The 22031-nt window shown below is 40.8% G+C and overlaps 1 long non-coding RNA gene across 1 annotated transcript; it reads right to left on the bottom strand.

Annotated features, from left to right (window-relative positions):
* Positions 1-11733: 11733 nt before the first annotated feature.
* Positions 11734-21689, bottom strand: LOC121105358. Its single transcript, XR_005837802.1, has 3 exons — positions 21442-21689; positions 20864-20962; positions 11734-12738 (listed from the first exon to the last, which is right to left on the bottom strand). It is a non-coding gene; the product is annotated as an uncharacterized LOC121105358 (long non-coding RNA).
* Between the last annotated feature and the right edge of the window lie 342 nt (positions 21690-22031).

Here is a 22031-nt window from a genome sequence, read left to right as displayed (position 1 = left end):
CATCTTTTGCTTATTCCAGGATTTCACGTAAATAGACTCCTACAGTATATAGTGCTGTTCTTTCAATGAGAATAATGTTTTGAGACTCATCCATACTGTTGCATATATTAGTAATTGGTTCCTATTTATTGCTGAATTGTGTTCCACTGTATGAATATACTTCAGTTTGTTTAATCCCTTTTCTTATGGATGGGTATCTGGGCCATTTCCAGGTTTTGGCCAATATGAGTAAAAGTGCTACATGCATTCTTGTTCAAGTTTCCTGTAAACATATGCTTTGCTCCTCTTGGGTGAAAACTTCGGAGTGGAATTCCTGGCTCATAGAGTATGAAAGTTCTGTTTATTCCATATCCTTGTCAACATTTGATGTCAGTTTTTAAATTTGAACAGTTTGGGTGGGTGTGTAGATTATCATTTTAATTTGAATTTTTCTGATGACTAATGATGCACACTTATCCATGCATTTATTGACAATTCACATATCTTCCCTTTTGAAGGGTTTGTCTAAGTTTATTGCCCATTTTTTTAATTGGATCTCCTTTTTATTATTGAGCTTTAAGAGTTATTTACATATCTGACATATCAATACTTTGTCAAATGTACATTATGCAAACATTTTCTCCCAGTCTGTGGCTTATCTATTTCATGCAATTCTTAAAACTCACTTCTTAAATAAGAAAGTAAAAAAAGAGATAAGGTCAGATTCAATAAAAAGGTAAAAACATGATGATTGGTGGCTGGTGAGACATGAGGTTGACATTTGTAGGAAGAGGTAGTCACTGAAGCAGGTAGTAAGGAAGACTGTAGCTGGAAAACAGAGCTAAAATTTTAGAGGGCTTCCTGTGTATCACTTGACATATCTGATTTAAATTTCTCAGTATCTCTAGGAAGTAGGTCATATTCCTAAAATCAAAGTTCTGGAGAATTTTAGTAAGTTGTCCAATCTATTCAGGTTTAAGCTAAGTACTCTGACCCACAAGAGGGTCGGATCTGTCTGATTTTTCTGTTACTCTACCAATTTTTCCTCTAGTGAAGAAAACAGATTTTTACATAATTTAATGATTGCTTATGTTCTGTAGTAAGATTTATTTTGATAAAAAATTTTCACTATTATTTTATCACCAGATGAAGAAAGATGGGTATAATTAAAAAATTAATGTGCCTGAAATAAAGTACAGAGAAAAACATGTATATATCAAGCTTTGTTTTGAATGGAATTTTTCCTCTGGATACTTGATATAAAAATAATGTTTTATAACTTTTAAATCCATCATAGGAGTTGTAAACTGTGGACTTAAACTTAGACCTATGTATATTTAAATCAGTATCAATCCAAAAAATAATACAGATCCAATGACATAAAACCTCTCTTATGATGTTAATATAAAGATAATCAACAATTTTCTTGAGTTAAATTTCTTTTCCTTTCTCCAAATCGTCTGGTAAATTGTACTCCAGGAAGAAACCCCATGTTCATTTGCGCCATGACTGTGTGCCTTAGAGATATACATACCCTTGCGGGAAGAGCACAAGATGGAAAAGGATTCAGGATTGTGTTCATTATATTGAATTTTTTATTCAACAAATTCACTGTACTTTTGCTAGCAAATCACTACACTGTGCACTAATGATATAAATCATGAATATTTTATTGTATCTACTACATTTTATTTCTGATACTAAACACTTTTTACATTATCAACTCACTTTATCCTTCTGCAAACCTTATGCATCATCTCATTTTCACTCCGCCTTTTGGAAATGAGGTAACCGGCTAGAGGAAATGAAATAGCTTGTTCATGGTCACAAAGTTGGCAGGTGAAGGACAGAGGATTCCAACCCAGGCAGTGTGACTCTGTGCCTTCACTCTGGATTGCGATTAGGTGGATGACCAATCATCTCATCTCATTAGAACAAACATCATGGTGATACTTGTTGGTTTAGGAGGAGTGAAAGCCAGGAATGAAAGCAACTAACCTGAGTGTGGACAAAGGAAACACCTCACTTTATGATTTCCATTGCAGCCCTTTCCCCCCAAACCCCAAATTTTTCCTCCTCCATTCTTCATCATAAGACCAGTACAGGGTCAGACCAGCCTGTGTCTTCCTGGCTGTCCTGTGAGTTAGAGGGCTGAGCAGCCCAATGCCTAAGGGTAACTGATTTCTGTGGTATCCTATCTCATAGCTCACCATTGAGAAGAGCAGCCAAGAGCACAGATTCTAGGATTTATGACTTCAAGAGGGTGGTAAAGGCCTCCAAAAAAGGGTTGCTTGTTTTATTTCAAGGTCTTTCTTCCATTTAGATCTAACTGAAGATGCTCCTGTGAGAAATATTTTTTACTTGATAGTCAATATTTATTTGTTTAAATCATTTACAGCCATGTTTTAAAAGGCATTGCCAAGTAGAGGCAGGTATCTACTTTGGTTAACATCAAGATTTATTCTTCTAAGAAGTTTCAGATGTATTGATTAGAATGAGGCTATGATACTTGATTCATCTTAATACTTTAAAAACATCTGCTTACAAACCTGCAACAATTCCCTGTTGAATACTGCATTAGATTGATGCATCTCCATTTGACTTTGTAGAATTCTGGCGCTACTCTAGCTATCCAGCCCTCTGCATCCCTGACCATTACACGCCCAAATCAACTTTCTTGTAATGGAACCATCTCCTCACTCTCCTGTAATACGTCCATTCTTTTCCTTTGCTCATGTGGGTTCCCTAACCCATTCTCTCAGATTATTCAGAATAAGCCATTCCAGCTCAGTCTCATCTACTCTTTGAACAGTTTCCTGGTTAAGAAACAAACTCTGGATTTAGATACACTTACGTTTAAAACCTGGCTTAGCCATTGACTGGCAGTTTATTTTGCCTTTCTCAGTTTGTTTTTCACCTATAAAGTGAGAATAATAGTAGTGTAGTAGGTGGTCTTTTAAGGTGGCTCCCATCATTCCAGCTGTTGGTGTTTATACCCATGTGTAATTCCCTCCCTCTGAGTGTGGGCGGGGTCTGTGACTTGCTCTTAACCAATAGAGTATGACAAAGGTTACAGAATTTACAGGATTACATATACATGATTATGTTACATATGATTGGAACATCTGTCTCATTAGGAATCTCTCTTCCTTGCTGGCTTTGAAGAAGCAGGCTGCCATGTTGTGAGTTGCCATCTGGAGAGGGCCATGTGGCAAGGAATGGAGAGTGGCTGACAGCCAAGGAGAAACTGAAGGCTTCTGTCTGACAGCCTGCAAGGACAATGTTGCCAACAATCACATGATCTTGAAAGGCAATCCTTCCCCTGTCAAGCCTCAGATGAGAACCCAGTTGTGGCTCACACCTTGATTGTAGAGACCTAGTTAAGCTGTGCCTGGACTCCTGACCCATAAAACTATGAGATAATACACATGTTGTTTTAGGCTGCTAAGTGTATGGTAATACTGTCATAGGCCAATAGATAACTAATACAAATTAGTATCTACCTGTGACAAAGTAAAACATATATTTGATCTCTGTCCCTGCTTCCCACATATAGCTCCTAAAACTCCTGAAATCTCCAAAGTGAGAAGTGTCTTTTTGCATGCTGTCAAGATGACTGTTGACTAAGGGCTCTTGGATAGCCTTAGGATGGTTGTCAGAGGAACGAACCATTTGATGAGAAGGGTGGAGGTTGAGTCCATCAGCAGTGGCCAATGATTTTAGTCAGTCATGACCAAGTATAAAGCCTCCATAAAAATCTTGAACAATGGGGTTCAGAGAGCTTCCAGGTAGTGAACATATCTATGCTTTGGGAAGATGGTACATCCTAATTCCACAAAAGCTCCTGCCCTTGGGACCCTTCTAGACTTCACCCTATGGTATACATAAGTAAGTGTTTCCCTAAATTCTGTGAGCCATGCTAGCAAATTATAGAACCCAAGGAGGGGGTTGTTGGAACCTCAATCTATAGTTGGCTGGTCAGAAGTTCAAGTGACAACCTGGGACTTGCCATTGGTATCCGAAGTCAAGGCAGTTTGTGGAACTGAGCCCTTAACCGGTGGGTTGTTTTTTTTTTTTTTAAGATTATGTTTATTTATTTGAGAGAGAGAGACAGCCAGCAAGCGAGGGAACACAAGCAGGGGGAGTGGGAGAGGAAGAAGCAGGCTCTTAGTGGAGGAGCCTGATGTGGGGCTTGAGCCCAGAACGCTGGGATCACGCCCTGAGCCGAAGGCAGATACTTAACCACTGCACTACCCAGGCACCCCTAACTGGTGGGTTTTGATGCTAACTCCAGTTAGCGTCAAAACTGAGTAGAATTGGAGGACACCCGGCTGATGTCTGAGAACTGATCAGTGTGGAAAAATCCCCCATATATGTGGTGACGAGAAGTATGAGAGTTGTGTGTAGAGAGGAGGAAAAGGGTAGGTTTTCCCTTATAGTATCTTATATGATTACTGGGAGAATTAAATGACTCAATGCATGTAAAGGCTTAGTAGAACCTTTGGCACACAACAGATACTCATAAAGGTTTGTGCTCTGACTTCCCTCGAGCCTTCCCATTCTCACTGATCTAGCAATAGTTGAATCCCCATGGCATTTACCAGTGTTGGAAGAGTTATTTAAGTTTGCTCAGTCTCACCGTCTGGCTGGTATTTACATCTTCTACAAATTTCTTTTTTGTCTAGTCTTTGTGTAACTAGCTCCGGTGATAGGCAGCTCACTCTTGAGGTGTCTCCTTTCACAAGAGTCACAGCCCCAATCTTCTGTGCTAATTAATCCGGACACCATAAGATCAACAGGTCTACATCCTGGCTCTTTGAAACTTCAGTCTTCTCAAACACATCTGAGAGAGACATTAAGGAGAGGCAAACAGTGGCTTGGCTGCAGGTGTTCTGTTGCTCAAGAATCACCTTGTGGCGTACAGGAGTCTTTACCTCCTTCTGAAAGCACTTGTCTTTTTTTTTTTGGCATGATTTTTTTTCCCTTAAAATTGATTTAATATGAACTGAGGTGCTATTTATTAAATCCTCAAACATCCCTGCCTGGCCATCATCTTACTGTTCACTGCAATGTCCCCCATGAGGTAAGAATAATAGGTAGGCTCAGATTTCTTTTAAGGCAGCTTGGCACATTTTATCTTGGAAAAACCTCAGAAACAAATAATGGTGGAACCAAACCAAACCAAAACACAAGAAAAAGCTGAAGTCAGTTCTCAGGTTAAGACTCCATATCAGTTTGCTCCTACACACGGAGGGATCATTGTTTTGTTTTTTCAGTCGCAGCCCCAACCCTGGAGGCATGACCCTCCCCTAAAGAGCATGTGGCTGAGGGGGGCTGCGAGAGGAGTTGCTAGAAATCCCCCCCACCTGTGTCCTTAGCAAACCACGTGAACTGAGAGTGGAATGTCCCATAACAGGAGTATCTAATGGATGAAGGGACTCTCTCTTTTCAAGCGAGCACGCTAACTAGGAACAAGTGCAGAACCCCCCCCCCACTCCTCTAAGGGATGGAATTCCTTTTCTTGCCGTTACTGTTAGCTTTCTAATTCTCTGATTTGCAGATGCCCCTGGTGCCCGATGTCACTGTTCCATTAGCATGTTTTGCACATTTTATTGCTAAGCAACAATTAGCAGTGTGAATCCTGCCTTCTGTGATTTCAATTTGGGCTTCACACATAGAATTTTGCTTTCATCTCTGCAACACAGCAACAGTGTGCAGTGTTCAGCTAAAGCTGCTTTTAGGAGAACATCAGAAAAAAAGATTGAGGTGCAAACAGCAGGTATTTGGCCATGCAGTAGTACAGTGTTGAAATGTTATTTATGAAAAAAAACACCTTCTCTAATTAGATACCCAGTAATTTGAAAGTAATGCTAAAGGTAGGAGATAAACTCAAAGCAATTCAATGGAGTTTTATATAAAAACCATGTGGTGGCCTTAAGGGGGAACTGATAACAGTAGCATAATTATGGAAATCCTGGAAGAGAGCAAACTTAAGGTCCACAGGGGAAAAAAAATCTTTTGTCAAAAAAATTTCTCACAATAATAATGAAAGGAAATGCTTTCCTTCTAACCTCAATACCTTGCAGGATTCTTTTCAGTGAGTTAATGGAATATTATGAAAATTTAATGGGAACAATAGATCTAGGAGAAGAAATAAGAAAAAGAGTAGAGCAAACAGGGGGGAAGCCTGATTCAATTACCTATAAACTGGTTCTTCTTTACCCATAAGAGAAGAAAAATGACCATGTTTCGCTTTTATGACAATGCAGTTTCTTGTGAAATACTCATGTTAGAAAAAATAAAATCACCAGCAGTTAAGAATATGTAAGTAGACAAACATGTTTATTTTTTTTTAGAATGCTTATGTTTCTTAGAATAATGGTTAAAAAATTCCACTGGGTAACTGTTCCTTGTCTTCCATGGAAGAAGAGAGGAAACTGTGGTTTAATCAGTTAAGGAAAATAGGATCTAGACGTTGTACTCTGTTCATAATGAGAGGTCTAACTTCTAGTCTCTTCTAGAATCTTGAAGAAAGACCCAGGAGGGATCAAAACAGAGAAGATGCATAACTGAAGGAGAGACTATTATGATTTTGATTTTCTTTTCCAGCTCTCTGAAAATCACAAAAAAATGTTTTAAGTGGAACAAGTGTTTATAGGGGGTTAAAATTTTGGAGTTAAGAGGTATTGGTCATGGAGAGCTAAATTCCCTTACCATGTAAGAAATTCCATGACTAAAAACTGACTTTAAAGATGATTCATTCACAAGCATTTGGTTCTACTTAAATCTTTGAGTTTGGCTTTGTGGAACAAAATCCGCCTCTCTTTAACTTCACTTCCACTCAGTTTGGCAAACACTGATTGAACTTACTATGTAGCCTTCATGCATTTATCCAATACATAAAAGGCATCTGGTCCTCAAAGAACACACTACCTGACATATATGTAAATAGAGTCATGCATCATGTTTAAGTCAGGATGGAGAATTGCTCTGATGCTGTGACGGTACTGGAGAAGCTTCCTTAGCTTATGTTGAGGGCAGAAGCTCAAGGAAGGATTCCTGGAGGTCATGGCATTTGAACTCCTTGGTCTTTATATAAAACTGAAAATAATCTATGGATAGACACTAGGAGCTGTTAACAAGGATTACTTTGGAGGAGAGGAGTTGGGGGGAGAGAAGAGGGATGAACAGGGACTACTATGGTTTTTTCTATGTCCTCCTATCTTTTTAGAATATGTTACAGTGAGAATATATTCATACATAATAAGAAGTACACAAAGAGATTTTAAAAAGAGAATTTTCTGTCCCTTAGAATGGCTCTTCAAATATTGGGAGATGGTATCTTCTGCTCCAGGCTCAACTCTAGCTCCCAGAACTGAATGGCATAATATAAGCGAAATGCTCTGCAAAGTGCTATTGAATGAATGAATGAATGAATGAATGAATAAAATGTTTGCTTTGACCCTCTTTTGTTGGAAGGTTGGAAATCATCTTCTTGGTTGAAAGTGGTTAGCAGCCATGTATGGGTTCTAGTTAGAGAGATAGGAAAGGAGAGCAAGGGGAAAGCAGCCCCACTGTGGGATCAGAATTGGCACGTATCACTTTCCATTAGGTTCCTTTGGCCAGAAAGTCACATGACTACACCCACTACAAGAGCAGCATGGCTACTCCTGTGAACCATGTCACTTGCTACAGTTCACTACAATGGAAGAAAGGAAGAATGGATTTTATCAGACAGCTGACAGTTTCCGCCTATTAACAGAATCTCAAAATTGTGTTAGCCTTCCTTAAAAAAAATCCCTCACGTTTCATTTATTAGCTCACATTGAGTTTATAATAATTAAGTTATCATTAAAGGTATATTTTTTTGGTCTTGCGTTTCTTTGGTATGGTTTATCCCCTCAAAAGTTATTATGCACTTAATTTTACATTAAAATATTACATTAATTTATATCATTTTTAGGTATCTTTCTTTCTCACTTAACATTATCTCATGTAAACATTTTCTTCTAATTTTACAGCTCATATAGTTGCCCTTAATGCCATATAATAGTACTCCATTATCTCTAGGGCTGCATATAGTCACCTACTAGGTTGTTCTGCTTTGTTTTATTTTCCCAGGTTCTTTCTTCCAATTTAAGCAAATAGCCTGCACTCCTCTTGTTGCCCTAGGAGAGATATATGTCAGGGTGGAAAGTAAAAGCAGACTTCTGAATGTAGAATGTAGACTTGTAGAATGTAGAATGTAGACTTTGGACTTTTCAAAAGCCTAAGCTCATAGTGAAACTTAGAGTGTTTATTGAGGTGATGTAAGGGCCAAGGGATTTGCTCAGGAAAAAAAAGAAAGTATGTCTTGGGGTAGCATTTCTTAAGACCAAAAAGGCCAGACGACAGGAGACAGTAGGAGAAAAAAAGTCTGTGGGTTCCTGAGTAGTGATGACGCAGTCCTACTTCTTGGCAGCAGAGCCAGGGAAGTGGAGAGCTGGGAGAGCTCAGACACGGGGTCCTCAGTCTTCACAAAGATCCTAGTGGCCAAAGTGTGCCACGCAGCAACAGGACCCCTGGGTCTATACAGGCTGCGCAGATGGATGACGAGAGACAGGAGGGGCAACACAACTCCCCATGCCTTGACGTTGTAAAAAATTCCCAGACCTTCCTGGGGTAGTGAAGAATCTTCAAGAATGACTGAGATTAAATTTTCTGCCTGCTTGGCAGATTTAGGTCTCTAAATCACAAGTTAAACAGAGGACTAGAAAGTAAATAGATATTTCCTGCACATCTGTGTTTGGTGACTGACATTCATATCTGCTGCATAAGTGGGGTTGGCTTAATTATTCTTTGGCTGTGTACAGAATTTTTTTTTTCATAAGCTATTGAAAAAATGGGGCCCCCATTCTAAATTTATATTATTGAGTTTTAGAACTTAAATTCAGACTTTAGATTAAATCCTGCTAAGTTTAATCTTCCATCTATTGGAATAATTTCAAAGATTGGCTTTGTCATCTGAAATATTATCTGTCTCTCCCAGTTTAGTGCTATCTCCAGGAATGATGAACATGTTTTCTGTTTTCATTGAAATGGTTATTAGAAATGCTGAAAAGGCTAGAAGCAGGGACCGAACTCTGTGGCACACTGCTATGGTTCTCTCTTCAGTTTTCACATTTATTAATTACTTCTTTCTGGATTTTATTACTTATTCAGTTTTGATTCTACATATCTGTACTCTTATCCAGCCTAGAGTTCTTTTTCTTGATTTTAGATATTGGGAATGATGTTGTTTATTGCTTTGGTGATAAACATCTGCTTATCCATCATCTGTTCATATCGAGCAAAACATGAGTGCTTGTGGTGATAGGAGAGGTAATGTGAGTACGTGGTGTACCAACACCATGAGAATGCCCCGAGGGGAGAAGTTCTTATTCTTATGAAGTCTTAAAAGTCCATGGGATCAGCCACATACCTGATGTACTGCATGGCACTGCCCAGTGAAGTGTTGCTTTCTGAGGGGCAGTTAGAAAACTGCTGAGAGATGTTTTCTCTGGGAGGGGTGGTGGTAGGATTACGGACAACTTTTACATTGTAGAGTGTGTATTTCTGAAATTCTTGAATTACATTGATCTATTCATCCATTCATTTATTCATTAAAAAATATAGTGAAAGATCGTATGTGCTAGGCGCTAGGGATAGAGTGGTGAGCAAGGTCAGGCACAGCCCATTCCCTCATGGAACTTATACCAGACCACACATCCTAGCGGTTAAGAGTAAGAGTTCTGGAATCAGAATGCTTGGATTCAAATTCTGGTCTGCCACTTATTAGCTGTGTAATCTTGATCAAGTTCCTTGACCACTTTATGCCTCAGTTTCTTCATTTGTAAAATGGGATAATCATTGTTCTTCCAAACCTTTATGCTTAACTGAATTATGGTAAGGATTAAATGAAAAAAATAAGCGTAAAATAATTAACATAATATATGGAACATAGTAATTTATTGTGTGTTAATCAGTGAGAGAGACAGACATTGCTTCTGTGCTCATGCAACAAACGTAAAATGGTGATTGAGATAGGTATTTCATGCAGAGGTGCATGGTACCGTTAGAAGGTATGGTTCCTCTTATGGGAATAAGGTGGGGGATCTTATCTGATCAAGGAGGTGTTCCTGAAGAAGTGATGATGAGTTAGCTGAGAAAAAATGTTAAGAAAAAGAATATTAAGATTCCTTCTAAAAAAATAGGTAGGGAGAAAGCCTATTGCCTCTTTGCTAGTATCTGCTGCTTGTCTGAGCTTTTATGCACAGTGGTCTTTGGTAAATACTATGAGGGATGGAGAAAGAGAACATAGACCAGAGAAAAAGTCAGAAGGCATAAAGTGAGAGGAGCAGGGCCCCCATCTGTTGGCTGTAGTAGGGCGGATTCATTTCCATTTGAGCAGGTTGATACCCATCGCCAGGTGATGGTTCTCCAGGGCCCTCGGTGCACTAATTATAGCATCAGGATATTAGATAAAGGCTCAGGAGCTGCAAATTATTTCTGCCGTGTGACTGGGGAGGAAACTTCTAATGTAACTCTTGCCAAAGCGGACTCCAAGATCACTAATTTTTTGGATTTAACAGGATTTTAAAGAAAGTTTTTCTAAAACATGGTAAATTTTAAACAAGTTTCTTTATTGTAGGCATTTTAAAAACTTCTAATACGTGAATAGCCATTATAAACCTTCTAAAGGGAGGCTCTCAAATGGTAAATCGTCAAGTCCTCTTGGTCATGGGAAGTCATGGATATCTTTCAGGGCTAGTTACAAGAAGCATATACATGGGAAAATACCCTAATATGATGTCAGGGCTGGCTCTTCGTGGTGGTCTATGGTCAAAGAGAGCTTTGGAAGGACCTGGTAAAAGGTGTAGGTTGGGGCCGACTAGAGCACTGGTGAGGCCAGAAAAGACCAGTAGAGGGAGACTGCAGAATGCTGTGAAGACGCAGAGGAGTAGGCGTCTGGGAAAAAAAGGGAGCTCCAGAAAAAAAAAACCCAAAAAACCCGTGAACTTAGGCCTTAACTCCCAGATGCCAACAGTTGTAAGGAGACTGCACTGGGGGGGCGCCTAGGTGGCACAGCGGTTAAGCTTCTGCCTTTGGCTCAGGGCGTGATCCCGGCATTATGGGATTGAGTCCCACATCAGGCTCTTCCACTATGAGCCTGCTTCTTCCTCTCCCACTCCCCCTGCTGTGTTCCCTGTCTCGCTGGCTGTCTCTATCTCTGCCGAATAAAAAAAAAAAAAAAAAAAAAAATCTTAAAAAAAAAAAAAGGAGACTGCGCTGGGACTCAAAGACCACAGTGCTGGAAACTGTGGGGCTCTGCATCTTGTCGCTACCAGGTTTGGGTAATGGTCAGGTTTGGGTAATGGTCATGAGCAGGAGGAAGCTCACATGGAGGGGAATGGTAGGCAGACTAAAGCAAAGCCTGTTCCTTTTCTGTCCCCTTTTCCAGGTTCTCAAAGCCATTAAGTCAAGAATTTCTCTGAGATATTGTGCCCAAGGGTTTAAGATTCCCATAATTTTGAAAACCAGAGCTTTCTGGCCTCTTACTGAATGTTTACGGTCCTCAGGTCTTGCCGATACTGATTCCCTCACTGCAAGTCCTGGGGCTGGGATCCTGGCCTTATTTAATACTGGCTTGAAGCAGCCTCAAGTGTCTTAGGCTCCTATTTTTGCATTTGTTTTTACTTTTCAGTTTTTATTTTCTGATGATAAATGTAAAAAATGTTCATTGTCTGAAGGTTTATAAAAATACGGCAGAGAGAGAAAAAAGACCCCTCATCTTACCAATCACAGACAACCATCTGGTATTTTTTCTCTGATTTTATTTTTTCATAAATCAAGATTATTTGTGATTCAATTTTGTATCTTGCTTCCCCCCCCCACTTAATCTTATGCCATGTTTTTTTTCCATGCCATTAAGAACTCTTCATAAACATAATTTTTAGTGGCTGCCTAATATGCGAAAGATGGAAGTACTGTAATTTACTTAGCTGTTCAATTTCCTGTTAACCGTATTTGTTCTTTTCCTAATCTGAATGTCTTTCTTTTTGCTGAACACAAAGGCTGCCGGATCTTGGGTTCTCTTCTTTCTCAGTCTTTTATTACTACTGTGCCGTCATTCTTAAGATGTGGGCTTATTCCTTCTTTTCTCATTGATTCATCAAACCTGGTTAACCTCTGTGTTGTCTTAGCATTTCCCCCTAAGCTTCAGTTTACTGTGCTATTTAACTTTCCCGTCCTAATCTTACAGATGCTACTCACTTGCCCTTTTTTCTGTCTTTGGTACATGCCCTTTCAAAACATCAATCTATCAGAAGTTTCCCTGCACATACGCTTTGGATGGTTCTAGTCAGTGTTGAGAAACATACTACCTTGTACAGTCCTGCCTAAAAAACTTTCAGCCACTTGCCATGTAACATTCTCTTTCCTCCATGAAAAGGATGGGCTTTTAGGCAAATCACCATGAGGAAAGCTCGGCTTTGCAGGGATTGGGTTGTTTTATTCCCTCAAGAAAATGTACACACATCTCAGCAAAAGGAGGTGTATTGGTCTGCTCGTTCTGCCATAACAGAATACCACAGACCGGGTGGCTTCAACAGCAGAAATTCTTCACAGTTCAGGAGGCAAGAATCCAAGGTCAAGGTGCCAAAAAATGTGGTTTCTGGTGAGACTTCTCATCCTGGCTTGAGGAGAGCCATTTTCTCTCTGTGTCGTCACATGGCCTTTTCTCTGTGTGCACAGAAAGAGAGTGAGCTCTCGTGTCCTCTCCTTAAAAGGAACCCATTCCTTCAGGATGGGGGCCCCGCCCTAAGGCCTTCCCTTCCCTTTAATTGCCTCCTTAAAGGTTCTGTCTCCAAATACAGTGTCATTGAGGGAACCTCAGCATAGGAATTTGGGAAAGGAGAGGACAGTTCAGTCCACAAGGGATGACACAATCCTGCGATGTTCGGCAGTTCCTGTGTTTACTCTGTACCCTGAGAATGTTTGTTTGCTTGCTACTCAGAATATATATATTTTATCTCTCATTGCCCCCAAATAAAAGGATGATGTCGCCACTGATGTGAGCACTGCCAATCATCTGAAGAATAAAAGATCCAACCTTAACCATAATCCTGACAAGTCTAGACAGCTTGACCATGGATAAACCTTTTTCTTCACTCTTTCTGAGAATAGGGGTGGGGATGCTTGAATATATGAAACATTTCAAGGAAAAACATTGCTTGTAGAGGATGAAGAAACCAATGTGGGTTATCTTGAGTATTTACTGAACACATATTTTTGAAGTCCTACAATGTGACAGGCACTATTCCCGGCCCTCAGGAGACAGAGGTGAACAAACAAAATCCCTGGGCTTCAGTGGGCCAACCTTCAAGTAAGGAAGCAGATAATGAACAGATAAACCAATAAATATATAATATGTTGGTGAGTAAGTGCTAAAAATGTCAAATAAGGCAAGTGGTTAGACAGTTACTGGGTTGCCGTACTAGACAAATAAAGTCCTTCCCAAGACGATGTCATTTGAGAAGGAGCCGGGTGAGGTGAGGGAGTGAGCCATGCAGATCTCTGGGAGACACGTGTTCTGGGGAGATGAATTTGCTGATAAAACGTTTCTGATGTTCACCTCTTAGAAGTCTTTGAGGTTTGCTCATTGCATATAAATAGAATCTATTATAAATATAGGACATTCCTAGATCTTTGACCAAGAACTTTCTCCTAATAAGATCTTCTTTCAATTTTCTGATAAGGATGCGTGCTTTGTATTTTTTCTTCTCGGGGCCCCGGCCTGTGATTTGTAAAGCACAAGCATCTTTAGGTACTTATAACAATTTAATTATTATCATTATTTTTTTATAGAGTGATCCCTGAAAAAAATTTGTGCTTTTTCCTCACACTCTAAATAAGAGTTGTACCGGGTTTGAACTGTGAAACGCCTGTGTAGGGACGTGCTCCCCCAAAGGTCCTGTGATAAAATGGATTGGACTATATCCTCCTCTTGGTGGGCACGGTGTACGTTAGTATAACAAAGGCTCTGAGAAGTCTTTTAGTAAAATGCTTAATGTTGCTTAACGTTTTTCAGACTTATTGACGAGGGGACCCTAAATACAGGGCCTGCATATTTAGAGTAGATTCTTTAGGGTTTAGAACTTCTTCTTTTTTTTAAAGATTTTATTTATTTATTTGACAGAGAGAGAGAGACAGCCAGCGAGAGAGGGAACACAAGCAGGAGGAGTGGGAGAGGAAGAAGCAGGCTCCTAGTGGAGGAGCCTGATGTGGGGCTCAATCCCAGAACACTGGGATCACACCCTGAGCCGAAGGCAGATGCTTAACGACTGCGCCACCCAGGTGCCCCTAGGGTTTAGAACTTCTGCACCAAAGGGATAGAAAACTTAAAACTGTTCATATGAAATACAAATGTAACATCGCTTATAATGTTTTATTTCTAATTGGCAGCAAACAGTAGCATTTTCTAAGCAGCGTGTCAGGGCGAACACCCAGTCAGCGACATGAACACAACTCTTGTTAGAAGGACCTGTGCATTTGGGATGTTGCATACAGTCGAGTCCAGCTTTTCCTGGCAGTGTTTCTCACGGCCCTGACCACTCTTCTTTTCCCCACATAAGATTCCCCATGTAGCCTCTTGTTAGGCTTTATTTCATGCTTTCCTGGGCCCTCACACTTTCTCCTTTTCCCCTTTTCCTCTCCTTGGCTGAGGTCTCTTCAGCCCGATCTGTAGTACAATCCCTGTCTTCATTTCCAGCCTCCAATCTTGGGAGATGCTGGTACCAATGGTCGCTGCGGGATGTAGTAGCAAAATTGGGTCTGTTTGTTGCCTGAGCTTGCTTCCCCACCCTGCCACCTCCTTCACGCAGGGAAGCACACCAGGGCAGCGAATCCTTATAGAAATGGTGTGTGTGTGTGTGTGTGTGTGTGTGTGTGTGTGTGTGTGTGTACAGACTTTGAAATTCTTCTGCTGCCATTTGATAGAGTAGGTGTGAGGATTAAATGAATTATTTAGCCCGCTCCTCAAATGGTACTTTTAACATTTCCTCCTCTAAATCAGATTACAAGATTTTCTATTGTTAATGTTGAAAATCCCTTTAACTGATGAAACCCCTTTCTTTTTGCAGAGTTCCTTTACAACATATCCTTTTCTCTCCGTATTCAGTACTGTTTTCTCTTATTTCATCCTTGTCCTCTATTGTACCGTGAGATCCTGAGTAAGTAATTTGATATCATTTATCACAGAAGTTGTGGTAAGATGCAGTAGAAAAGAGAGTCCTGGGGAAAATTGTAAAGATGGTTAAGTGTTTGTCTTTTCCTTTCTCTTCCTTCTGGTTTTTCTCTTTCTCTTTTAAAGCTCCGGGGTCCTTTCCCCAGGCACGTAGGCCCTTCATGCAGTACGCCCCCGGCCTCACATCAGTGGCTGAGATGTCTCAACCAGTCTGGGGCTTTCCTTACCTCATCAGCTTCACTAATCGATGCTCTTTTCCCTCCCCACTCCGCTGATTTCAAGTGCAGGTAGATAAACTAATGTGGGACAGCTTATCGGTGACTGATGACTGCTACACACAGCCTCTCGTTTGTCCCGAGTAGATATCCATTTAGTTGAGTCCTGGCTTACCTTCAAATTTTATCCTGTTTAAATTTAATCTTGCTTTCAAATACCACTTTTTTCCTATTATTCTTTCTTCCTTTCCTTTTTTCTCTCTCCCTTTCTTCCCTTCCTTCTTTCTTTTCCCCCTCCCTCCCTTTTTTGTGGGTCTTTGACCTACATGTTAAGAAATTCAGATTCTAAAGAGCATTTATGGTTAAAAAAAAAACTTTTTCAAAATGGTTCTTTTTATAAGAGCTGGGAATACATTCATCTGTGAGCAACAAAGATCTGAAAAACAGTGGCTCAAACCTGGATGCCTATAACAGAATCCTAGAAGTGGGTGATCCAGGACTTGGGGAGTGGCTCCACTGTGTCAGAGACCCAGCCTCTTTCTCTTCTGCTCTGCCGTGCATTGTTTCCATTCGTAGAAAAGTGTGCTTTGGGCACCTGGTGGCTCAGTTGGTTGGGTGTCTGCCTTCGGCTCAGGTCATGATCCAGGGTCCTGGGATTGAGTGCCACATTGGGCTCCCTGCTCAGTGGGGAACCTGCTTCTCCCTCTGCCTGCTGCTCCCCCTGCTTGTGCTCTCTCTCTCTCTCTCTCTGGCAAATAAATAAAATCTTAAAAAAGAAAAAAGAAAGAAAAGTGTGCTCCCTCCTAGAAGTCTTATACAGTGTGTCTTGGTCAGAACTTAGTCACAAGGACACTCCAAGGTAATCAGAGGCTGTTTGAGGGCTCTGCTGTTTGGCCAGTAATAAGCCCACCTCAAATACTGGGGTTCTTTCATCAAGGAGGAAGGGGTGGCTGCATATGGAAGGCAACTGGCAGTCTCTGCCATGATTTCATTTTCCTAATTATGAAAGCAATATACACAAAATATAGAAAAGTAAAAAGATGTAAGTACTCCCAGAATTATGTATACCTAACATGTGGTCTAGAACTCAGTCTCTCTCTTTCTCTTTTGTTCCTTCTATTTATTTATTTATTTATTTATTTAAGATTTTATTTATTAAGATTTTATTTATTTGACAGAGAGAGACACAGCGAGAAAGGGAACACAAGCAGGGGGAGTGGGAGAGGGAGAAGCAGGCTTCCCACTGAGAAAGCAGCCTGATGTGGGGCTCAATCCCAGGACCCTGGGATCATGACCTGAGCTGAAGGTAGATGCTTAATGACTGAACCACCCAGGCGCCCCAATTCCTTCTTTTTTTAAAGTAAGCTCTATGCCCAACATGGGGCTTGAACTCATGACCCTGAGATCAAGAGTTGCACGCTCTACTGGCTAAGCCAGCCAGGCGCCCCTCTCTCTTTTTACACTGCTTGCATAACTTAATCTTTATTGACTTGTGAGAAAAGTTGAGTCATACATATGTGTTTTTAAAACACATATAACCAAAATAGGCTACTACTATGTAGTTGCTTCCTCGTAATTAAACTTTTGTAATATTTGCTCTAATATGTATCTTTATATTTGTCCTTCTTTCTGCCCATCCATCAATCCATCTTATTTTTGAAACACTTTAAAGTTGCAAATATTAATAACTTAAGCATAAACATTTTAACATGCATATCATAAGCTGGAGTTCAATATTTTTTATTGTTGTTCTTATTTATTTGAGGTAAAATTAAATACAGTGAAATGCACAAGCTCTAAATTCAATTAGTTTACATTAACAGTTTTAAACTTGCTTTTTCCAATAAGGAAATCCTTATTGTGATTAGTATGTGAGGTCTTTACGTGTTAATAATGTAGATTAAAATAATTATTTTAACGATTTGCATATACATTTGATTGATTCCTTATTTTGGACATTTGGTTATCTCTAAGGTTTTACTATTTTAAACACTACTGTGTTAAACACTATATGTATACACACACAACACTGTATAATATATATGTTAAATTAATATATATTTTACATTGTTATATACTATATATAAAAAAACACTGTATATAAAAATAGTATATATTTATTTCCTTAGTCTAAATTCCTAAATGTAGACTTTCTGGTTCAGAGGTATATGGAGACATGTAGGGCAGTTGATCTGTATTGCCAGGTTGCATTCTACAATCACTGTGCTATTTTACTCTCCCACCCACTGAGTCTGTGATTGATTCCCTCTAATTCATTTTATCTAGAGCTTTGAGATTATGCAGAGAATTTCATACAAGGGGCAATCTTATTATTATTTTTACCAGCCTTCCTGCTAGTGATTTCTAAAAAATTGCCCTGTATTGTATATTTTCATGGCTGATATTTATTTATTTATTTATTTATTTATTTATTTATTATTTAGCTAGACAATTTCTATTCTTTCTTCCCTGTCCATATTTTTAGGAATAAAGACTTAAGCTACTGGCAGATCTGTCTTCACTTACGTTTATCTGAAATGAAAGCCCGACTGTGTATGTAGTTGTTTTGTTAAATCAAATTGTCAATGGATAATTCAAAGATTACCATTTTTGCGTTTCTTTCTACTAAAGGGAATTTTATCTTTCGGTACCAGTTACTAAAACAAGGCTACGTGTTCTAAGAACTTTGTATCAAGTTTATTTTCAAATACAATAATGCCTTTCGTGGACTCCCTTTTTTGTTGCTGCTGCGTCAGTGGTAGTGAAGTTGTGACTTTTGCTTTAATCTTAAAGCATTTGTTCTGGTGGCATTTAAAACCCTAAATTGTTTTCACATTCAAAAAGATGTTTCCTTTCTTTCAGAGTAGCCTCTTTCTGGAATTCATCCTATGCTTTCTTTAGTATTGGCACACTATTGTGCTCTGACACTCCAATAGGGACGAAGGCCATGTGGTCCAACAGCTCATTCTAAAGAGGAGAAAACTAAAACCCAGAGAGGTTAGGGGTCTTGTTCGCATTAGTCTTGTTCAGGAAGTACTGAAAAAGACTAAAATCTGCTCAGATGATGAGTTGGTAATCCTTACACACACAAAAAAGCACAAAATTAATGTTTACTTGGTTAATTTTTCAACCTTCCAGAGAAAGGTATGTTTCCCAATATGGGATGTATTCCAACAATAGGACAAAAATTAATCAATAACCAGGTAATTTTTTTCTTTATAACATAGAAGAGAGAGAAAAAGAAGCTTTTTGTTTAATAATCCTTAAAAAAACAAAACATTTGCTCAACTTCAAGACACTTATGGATGGAATACAGTGGTGAACCCACTCTTAGCCTCTATTGTCATGGAGCTTATTTACAAGTGGGGAAATAAGTATTATTCAAATAATCACGCTAATAAAAGCATAATTGCAAACTAAGATATGTGCTTGGAGAGAGAGAGATAAAAACCCAGTTGTGGGTGGGAGCATCTTCCCAGGGGAAGGATGGGTGAGCCCAGAAGAGAGTAACGAGCACTCATATGGCATCTGAACTAGTGATATAATCTGTGGGCCCAAAGCAAAGTGAGAATACAGGGCCCTAATTAAAAAGCTATTGAGAATTTCAATATGTGACAACAGAATATTAACCAAACTCAGGGCCCTTATAAGTGTGGGACTCTGTATAGCTGCATGGGTTGTAGCCTTGAAGCCACCCTGTCTAGCATTTTCTTTGTGCCAAGCACTGTTTTAGGTGCTATCACAATAACCATGTGAGAAATTCAAGAAAAAATTATTCTGACACCTACTAGAGGTGTCAGACTTCACACAGGGGGACGACGACCCTGGGGCTTTGCAGTAAGGGAGAGAGGTTGGGCCCAACTCTGAATGCGGGGAGGTCACAGGGGGATGTACCATGGAGGCACAGGGTCGGGGGCAGAGGCTGGAAAACTTCAGAGGTAAGGGGGGATTCTGCTAAACCAACTTGACAGGATTTTGCTGAAGGCAGGCCTGGGTGATAAGATATTGACAGCGGGGATAAAGAATGGGATCAGACCTCAAAGGTGGGGGCATTTCACTAAACTGACTCAGAAGGATCCTTGCTAAAATGACTAAATGGGCCAAGTGCAGAACCCAAGCGTGAGGCCTGGTCAAAAAAAAGAATTCTCTCAAGTTTGGTCAGAGGAGAGACTCTTTATCACATAGGAGTATGGATGCCCCACTTTTTTTTTTTTTTAATTGTGGGTCACTTTGTGGTCCTGATTGTCTCATATTTTAAGAAATTATATACTGGCCATTGGGCATGAATGGGAGAGACTGATCATTTGCCCAGAAGTGCACTGACCCCTCTTTGGTCCCACTAGAATGAGAGGTGGTCTCTCCAGTGGACCCCAGAGTTGGCATGGGTAGGGCTGTAGTCAGTTTCAGCTCATCAGTGGGTTCCAGAGTCTTGTAGGTGGACTCTGGGTCCCTCCTCCAGCAGGCTGGAGATCTGAGCGCCCAGGAATTTGTGGACCTTGGCCTCACTGTCCAGCTCTGTCACCAGCTTCTTGTGCCTCTGGAGGGCTCTGTGTGGCCGGCTGCAGGTCCTCAGTGTTCCACAGCCTTCTATCCTGTGAAAGCCCCATGGAGAAGAGATGGGCCATGTGTCTTTTGGGCTCCATCTTGTTGCAGGCAACATGCCAGCCAGTTCTTCATTTCTGTAACCAAGTCCCTGCCTACAGCAAGTAGTGCCTTTCCCTGCCCTCCTCCCAGATGTGAAAGCATTGACCTCCTCTTACCTGCAAATGGCCTATCCCTCTCTGTCTTTTGACCTTGTACAGCATTACTGAAGGCAGAGCTCTTTCCTCACTTCTTGATCCTCGTTTTTCACCACCTGGCCTTACACTTAATGCTCTAGTAATGGATCTTAGTTTGCTGTCTCCCCTACCTCTCCTTTCACCCCCCTGCCTCAGTCCAGACCCCTCCTTCAGTGTTCTGATACCATCCAGGCTGCTTAACCCAATACATGGATATTATTACTTGTCTGTGCTCCTCAGTGGCACAGGCTGCTCCTTGAACAGTGCCTGACATATATATATATAGTAGGTGCTTAATAAATATTTGTTAAACGGTGTAAGTTGCATATTACTTACTTTTTCATCATTCACTGATTCTTTTATTGTCAATTAATCAATTCACTCATTACTCAAACATTACAGAGCATCTACTGTCCCAGGAACTGGTGAGAAAAAAAACAAGAAAAATGGTTCCTATCCCAAAGACAGGCTCCTGCTTTTAAGGGACTAGCTGTGTGTGTGTGTGTGTGTGTGTGTGTGTGTGTGAGAGAGAGAGAGAGAGAGAGAGAGAGAGAGAGAGAGAGATCTTTTCTACTCATAAGGCTCAGCAACAACTCTTCTAATGGAGGCCTCCGCACTCCAGGCCTTACCTGCTGCAATTCCGGGGCTCTGTTAGATGTGAGGGAGTGGGTGGATGGCCCCAAGGGATGGGTGGGAGGCAGCAAGGTGGGGAGGTGCTCAGTGTACTCCTGCAGACCAGGGAAAAGCAGCTTAGGAAGGAAAGGCCCTTTGGATCACGATAGGTCCCCATCTAAGCTGCCCATACTTTGACTTCTCTTCCCCCAGAAAAAAAAAAAGCATTTTTAGTTTTTAGACAAATGAATTACAGATTATGACATCTGTAATTACAAATACAATTTAAACAAAGTAATGAAACAATAAAGGATGTGAAAAGAGGCATCCCCTTCCAAAACCTCTCCATGTGAATTTAAAAATCACTCCCAATTCTTTCTGTATATTGGATTTTTGCTTTATAGGCATATAGGGGCATCCCTCCCCCCTCCCCCCATCATACAGTGTTGAAAATATTCAGGATCCTTGGCAAGAAATAAAGCCATGCCAGACAAATTAACAGTAGAGTTCTTCCTGCAAGAACTTGTCCTTCAAAAGCACGAAGATCCTGGGCAAGGTAAAGAGGGACAAAAGTAAACAGAATCCATGCACTTACTCGATGTTCAGGAGCATTTTAAATACCAGGAACGGGGCCAGGCGGGCCTGTTCTGGGCAAAGGTGAGGCGTGGGGGACGCCAGGTATGCCTGCTGTCAGCAAGGAGTCCGCAATGGTTGTAGTCAAATTGGGGAAGTGATGAAGGCTAATTAAAAAGCACTTAGGTTCGGGAAGCAGGAAGCAGAACGCCTCGGCGGGTGGCGAGCGCGCTGTCGGGCGCGGCGCCAACACGGAGGAGGCAGCCGAGAGGCGCGGACTCCTGGGGCGGTGCGCACCCGCCGCCCTGCAGCTCCTGGGCGGGAGTGAGCCTCGGGGGGCCTGGGGCTGACGAGCACCCCGCCCCCCCGCCCCCCCAAGCCCGCAGCGTGCCACGTTCTTGTCGATTTCCCCCTCATTGCGGATTTCGTTAAAATGCTGCGCTCCCTGGGTTGATAAAGCTCCACGCCTCTTTGGCGAGAGGTGGGGGCAACGGTGTTTGAATGTTCGGCAGAGCTTTTCCCATTAACTTTAAAAATGGAACAAAAGGTTTTTGATGAGGTAGGATTAGGAATGATGAAGTGCTGGTGGCGGCGGCTGTGGGGCGGAGGATT

This window comes from Ursus maritimus, unplaced genomic scaffold, assembly GCF_017311325.1.
Source record: "Ursus maritimus isolate PB19 unplaced genomic scaffold, ASM1731132v1 scaffold_26, whole genome shotgun sequence".
NCBI lineage: Eukaryota > Metazoa > Chordata > Mammalia > Carnivora > Ursidae > Ursus > Ursus maritimus.
This window is presented reverse-complemented; position numbering and strand designations above follow the sequence as displayed.